The sequence below is a fragment of the Anastrepha ludens genome, chromosome 5, assembly GCF_028408465.1.
Source record: "Anastrepha ludens isolate Willacy chromosome 5, idAnaLude1.1, whole genome shotgun sequence".
Classification (NCBI taxonomy): domain Eukaryota; kingdom Metazoa; phylum Arthropoda; class Insecta; order Diptera; family Tephritidae; genus Anastrepha; species Anastrepha ludens.
Window position 1 is genome coordinate 104,153,930 of NC_071501.1, and position 5,718 is coordinate 104,159,647.

Below are 5,718 nucleotides of genomic sequence, written 5' to 3' on the forward strand. Positions count from 1 at the left end.
TGAGAGATTCTCTCATTCAGTCACACAGATCGTTCATGTGTTCATCTATGACTCTATATAAACTTTGCCCAAAATAATTACACTTTGGTGTTGCCTATTTTTAAGCGCTAATGCACACAGCTAATGACTTATGCGCTGAAGTTTTAACGATAACATTATGGTAGGGTCTCACTGTTACTTGTTGTTTCGTTTAGTTTTCTTGAATAACATTACACGCGAATTCAATAATTATTTTTGAGCTGTTGTTTTTTTTTTTTGTAGATTTTTTACATGAAAATTCTTAAACTGTCTTTTTACGTCTAATTACTTGTTTAATTCCTGAGAAGATCGTATTCGTATGCTTAATGTTTAATCTAATTTTGCTCATTTACTGCTGATACACTGTTTAATTACATACATAAATACTTTTATCTTAGCAATTACTTTCGAACTACAGATTTATTATTGGGTGTTCCAGGAGGTTTGGTATAAAATTTAATGCTCGCAAACATTTTGAAATATGAATTTATTAGTGAGTGCTTAATTGAATTCGGTTCATATAAAATTTACAAACTCCGACGCTTTCTCATGAAATGTAGTTTTATGTATGCATGTTTGTATGTGTTTAATTTCGTATACAAATGTAAGTAGCCAGTATCGGTTGTAGATGGAAGAATATGCAATTATTTTACGTCACATTAAAGTTAGGTAATTAGTAAATATTAATAGAAAGATGGCAAATAAAAGTTGTTAATATTGAGCAGATTACAAAATTTGATTTTACTCAAGAAATTATTAAGCTCTTTTTACTTTTACAAGTCTCAAAGAAGTCTCAAAAACGTTTTGATGCCGCTTTTAATCCGAAAAAATTAGCATTTAATGAAAACTAATAGCAAATATGAATGGCGTAAATGCGTATGTATGTAAGAATTTGAGCTGTGAACTGAGTAGCCAGTCGTTTATTCCTCACTCTGATAAAAAAAAATGTACAGTTATTATTTTAGGCACAAAAAAAACATGGTTTTACCTTCACGGTAAATTTTAAAGCAGCAATTTTCACCATAAAATAATTCTGAAAATTAACTAAATCAACTTTCCACCGGCTACTCGCTTCGCTCAATTGCCACCACTTCCATGCGGTACAAACTGCAAAATGAATGCAAGGGAGTGCTTTGTTTAAATGTTAACGACAATTTTGTGAGAATTGTGTGTGAAAAATCGTAAAATGTTTCGCTTGAAGCGTAATAAATTTAAAATTTACCTTTTCCATTTTTTTGTTTTTTGTAATATTATATTTTCTTCCCAGTGCGTATGTATGTATGTATGTATTAAAAAAACATGTTTGTGTGTACGTATTTAAAAAAAATGTTTGCCATTACCTAATCCATTTTTTCGTATTTTATTATACACTGTAAATGCAATATGTTGTTGCTTCGTCTTGCAGTGAGTCTCTTCGAATGCCCTGAGTTTGTGGTATATATATTTTCATATATAATATATTTTTTCGCTTATAACAGTAGTTTTATGATTAGAAACTGATGTATGTGCATATCTCCGAATGAATGTATGTGTGAATGCATGTGTTAGCTTTTATTTTATATTACAATGAAAAAAATTATATAATAATTATTTTTACAATTTGCTCCTCAGTATTTAATTTTTCATTTTTCTTCTTTTCCAGAAACATATACGAAAACTTTTCAGCTATACTGTACAATCCCGTTTTTTACATGTAAATTTTGTGATTTTTCGCAGCAGTTCAGAACTTTCGATTTATTACATTTAAAAATTTATCATTCAGCCATGTGTAACTCAAGTGCAAAAAAGTAAATGGAAATATAAAATAATTAGAACAAATATTGTACTTTTTATGCTAAACTGTCAAATCAACTCGAACTAAAGTCAACTCAATTTAAATTTGCTTAAATTTAACTTATGTTTTTCTTTATCTAATATTAATTTATTCAAAATCTCACACTAACGTCACACTGTTTGCAATTTCTTAAAAAAAATTTCATTATTTTATTTTAGCCAAAAAATTTGTACAATTTTGTCTTAGATGCGCTTACGCAAAATTTTACTTATTTCGTAATTATTTTAATTTATATTCCGCTATTTTTTGTTTATGTTTTCTTGTTTTCATTCTTTTGTTGTTGTTTTTTTTTTTGTTTTTTGCTATAAGCAAATATTACCTGAAATTTTGTACTTGTCATATTCCAAAAAGTTTTTGTGTTCAATATTTTTCTCTCACTATTTTGTAGCGGTTCTTTCTGCCATCTCATAATTTTTACCGTGTGACTTTAGCGCTCAACTCAAAATTCTCTCCTCTCTCTCTCTCTCTCTCTCTGATTTTTCTTTCAATTAGAAAGACGAAAAAAATGCTACTTTTTTTGTTGTTTTTGAAAAATTCAAATGCCGTTACTTATTCCATTATTTTGTACTATTTTAATTATAATAATGCTTACTTTGTTTTTGTTGTATTTTTTATTTACTCAATTTTTACCACTTGACTTACACACACTGTTTGCCTTATTTTTCATCGTTTTTGTTTTTGTTTTTAGTAGTATTTAAAACACCGAATATTTTTGCATGTCCTAAATTTTACTTGTAACTTAAACGTAGACTCAATTACAACACGTGGCGTATTTCACTAATTATGTTCTGAACTGTTTGTGAAAAATTGCTAGGCCTAAACTTTTGTTTCTGAATTGGCTTTTTAGTATACAATATTTAGTTATGCCATGAATTTTCGAGTAGAAAATTTTTTAAGTAAAAATATTTAGTTTTATATACAAAAGTCACTTAAGCTTTACAGTATACGTTCAGAGTGAATGAATTAAAAAAATTTTTTTATGTTTATGTAGCAGCAATCAATTACTTGTATATCTGCAGAGTTGAAGAGAAGAAATGCGCACACAGGTGATTAGGCCGTAAATTTTCTATTTCATTACCTTTGGCTATCGCCTTGTGTTCGAATTTGTGTTATTGTTTGTAAAAAATTGCAAACAAATTTAAATTTTCTACTTGAATTCAATCTCAGTTCCTCGCTTTTGCTATTCGTCTTTGGCACGCTCTGCCACAAAAGATCAAAACCAGCTGAAGGCATTCCGCTTTAAAAACGAACTCTTACATTATTTTGCGCAACAAAGTTGCTAGTACGCACGTATACATATGTATGTATGCGTACTCTCCTAATACTTTCTTGCTCTTCTCCTTATACTTTCACTTTTTTACAGCCTACTATTTCTCTTTGTCAAATATTTCTCCCTCCTCTACAACACCTCTATTTTTAGAATTATTATTAGAATTTTAGAATTAAGCTCAAACACTTTAAAATAATTTAATAAAATAAATAAAAGTAAACTTATACGTCGGCGAATTTATTTATATTCAGAAATTAGCTCCATAAATTTTAAAATTGAAAAACTCTTAAATTACCACATAAAGCACATAAAATAAGCAATGTGGAATCGGCAAATTGTTTGTGTATGAACGGCGTATTAATTCATTATTAATAGAGTTACATATTTTTGGGAGCACTATTTCATGATTTACAAAATTTAAACAGCGAACTGAATTCAAATATAAATAAGGCTGTTAAACCATAAATGATGAAAAATGTAAAATAAAATGACAAAATGAAATATGTAAGTCCAACCATAACTATTTGTTAGTTAGCTCCTTGCACTCGAGAGCTGAGTCTCGTTCACGACACAATTTAATACCGCAACTCGGGAGCTGAGTCTCGCTCACCACACAATTTAATACCACAACTCGGGAGCTGAGTCTCGTTCACCACACAATTTAGTGCCGCAATTCGAGAGCTGAGTCTCGCTCACCACATGATTTAGTGCCGCAAGTCGAGAGCTAAGTCTCGCTCTCACCCCTTTGTATGGTGCGAAAATTCGATTGTTACATTAAATATCAGACAAAGACTAATGTTTAAGAAAGTATCTTCGTAAAAATGTCAAGATACATTACATTTTAAAATATAAAAGTTTTATGTGTCACTTTATGTGTGTAATCATTTTAAGTTAGAGGTAAGAAATTCACCAAAAGCGCTACGAAACGTTTCGCGTTGCTGGTTGGTCCGCGCGGAAACAGCCTCGAGTGCAAAGAGTTAACAGCACTGAGGTTTTCAGAAAATGTTAGCCTGATAGCTGACTTTTAAACATTTCCTAAATTTTAAAGGCAGCTGATATCTTTACATATAAAAGCTAACCAAAAAATATTATTTTCCTATTAGGAATAAGGCTGGATTAAACAGAAATCACACATAAAATATTAATATTTTTTTCTTTGAATAATCAATCGTTAATTACTTAATCAGAAAGCAAGGTTTTTCAATAATTGTGTGTAACCCAAATATGTCTAAAAATTTCAAAAAGTTAATGAAAAGTAATTAAATTAATAATAACATAAAAAAAGCTATATAATAAAATTTATAAAATTATTTACGTACTAGTTTTTATAAGTTCAAGGAATTTTTTTTAAAAGAGTCGCAATATTTTTGAAATAATAAAAATAAGGTTTTTTTGTTTTTATTTGGTCTTGTCAGATCTGTGATGGCCGGGCTAAAATACCTCCATAAGGCCAGTTATTAATACAACTTTCAGTGCTGGTCTTTTTGCTCTTGGTATTGAGCTATGGAAATTCCTTGCACAAATTTACACTAAACAGTTGATGAAAGCATAACATAGCATACGCTTAAAAGTATGCAATAAAGTGTGAGATAAGTGCGCTAAAAAACGACAAGTTTCAAGTAGCATTTGCTAAGTTTAAAAGCAAAATCTTGCAGGAGGCAAGACCGTCTCAGCATGGCCCTTAGTGGCATCTTTATTTATTTCGCTTCTTTTGGGTGAAATGAGTAAGAGAAATTCGAGATTAAATGTAGTTATTTCACTATTGGCCTACATATAGAAGCTTTGCAGATTGTGAAATACAGTGAAAGCTCACTTGGGCGGATACTCACGGTGTCCACTCAAAAGAGGGTAAATTATCTCGATATATAAGATTTGGCATAGAAAAAAATTTCCGCGGTGTACGGCTAATAGAGAATTTGTAGGTTAAAGATATTTTCAAAGATATTCCGCTGAGCGATTTTTTTTCTATTAATAAAATTGAGTATTTTAATTGGAATTAAAATTTGTTTAACTAAAATGTTTTAATACAATGTGTACAGTCAGGGACTAACATTTAAATACACCATTTAAATTTCGAAATGGTTATGTACTTTTATAGCCTATTAAATTCTGGTATAATAAAGAGCAAGTTTGAAGTCACTCGAAGCTTTTGCTTATTTTTGTTAATTTTTTCCCCCAATGGTGTTGCGTATTTGCTCCATATAAAAAACAGGTCCTGGATTTGTTATATGCGCAACAGCGTCAAGGGAGAAATAATAATAAAAAATCAACGGGATTTGTAAATTTGTATGCTAAAATGTAATGAGCTCTAAAACTGCGTACCCAATGTTTTTTCTTTATTCTGATTAAAAAGTTTGAAATTTTAAAGAAAATTTGTTCAATTTTTCAAATTTTTGTATTAAGTTTGAAATTTGGATTCAAATGGTTTTTTATTAAGCAATGAGCTAAACTTTTCTAAAACAAATAACTAATTAAAACAAGAGAAAAATAGCCAAAAAAAAAATATTCAGGTGTTATATTTTTTGCAGGCTGCATATATACAGTCAACGTCAAAAGAAAGTGTACCCCCACATCTTGATAGCTTTAGATTATTTAT

The 5,718-nt window shown here is 29.7% G+C and overlaps 1 long non-coding RNA gene across 1 annotated transcript; it reads right to left on the bottom strand.

Annotated features, from left to right (window-relative positions):
- Nucleotides 1-376: 376 nt before the first annotated feature.
- On the bottom strand, nt 377-4,312 carry LOC128864354 (uncharacterized). The gene is made up of 2 exons (XR_008454674.1): nt 2,931-4,312; nt 377-2,865 (listed from the first exon to the last, which is right to left on the bottom strand). It is a non-coding gene; the product is annotated as an uncharacterized LOC128864354 (long non-coding RNA).
- Between the last annotated feature and the right edge of the window lie 1,406 nt (nt 4,313-5,718).